The sequence below is a fragment of the Galeopterus variegatus genome, unplaced genomic scaffold (genome assembly GCF_000696425.1).
Source record: "Galeopterus variegatus unplaced genomic scaffold, G_variegatus-3.0.2 Scaffold121, whole genome shotgun sequence".
Taxonomy (NCBI): domain Eukaryota; kingdom Metazoa; phylum Chordata; class Mammalia; order Dermoptera; family Cynocephalidae; genus Galeopterus; species Galeopterus variegatus.
The window spans coordinates 990,176-990,731 of record NW_007726232.1 but is presented as its reverse complement, the minus strand read 5'-3'; positions in this window follow the sequence as shown (position 1 = coordinate 990,731).

Below are 556 nucleotides of genomic sequence, written 5' to 3'. Positions count from 1 at the left end.
TCTGACCTTTGTACCCTGACCCTCTGTGACTTTGCTTGGCTGCTCTTTCAGACTACCAGAGCCTTACTTAGGGGATCTCTGATCTATATCATTTGGGTTTAGCCCTGGTGTTCTTCTTCCGTTTAGTGTGGTGGTCACAGGAACACAGGGCTAGGAAAGATGCTTTGATTAAAATGGTGGTGAAAATCATTAAAGTGTATGTTGCTTCCCAAAGTCCTCTGTCTTTTCCCTTCTGATTGGAGTGACTTGTTGCTTCCTCTGTGCTTTTTGGGTGCCCTTTCTGCTGTCACCCTTGATGACCAGTTCCCTGTGGTCTGGCTCACCTGTGGCTCAGCCTACCTGTGAGCTCTCTAGCTTTCTGTGGGTTTGCACTGCGTCAGCTTCATGGCTTGTTTCTCTCTCCATGGAGGGTGAAGCACTGGGCTCCCTGTCTTGCCTCCTACCTGCTTTCATTTGTTTTCCACTTGCAGCAGCTTCACCACAGGGTGGGCAAGTCCTGAGCCTGACACAGAGGAAGCAATATCAGGAGGGAGGCAGAATGAATGACACTTTCTGG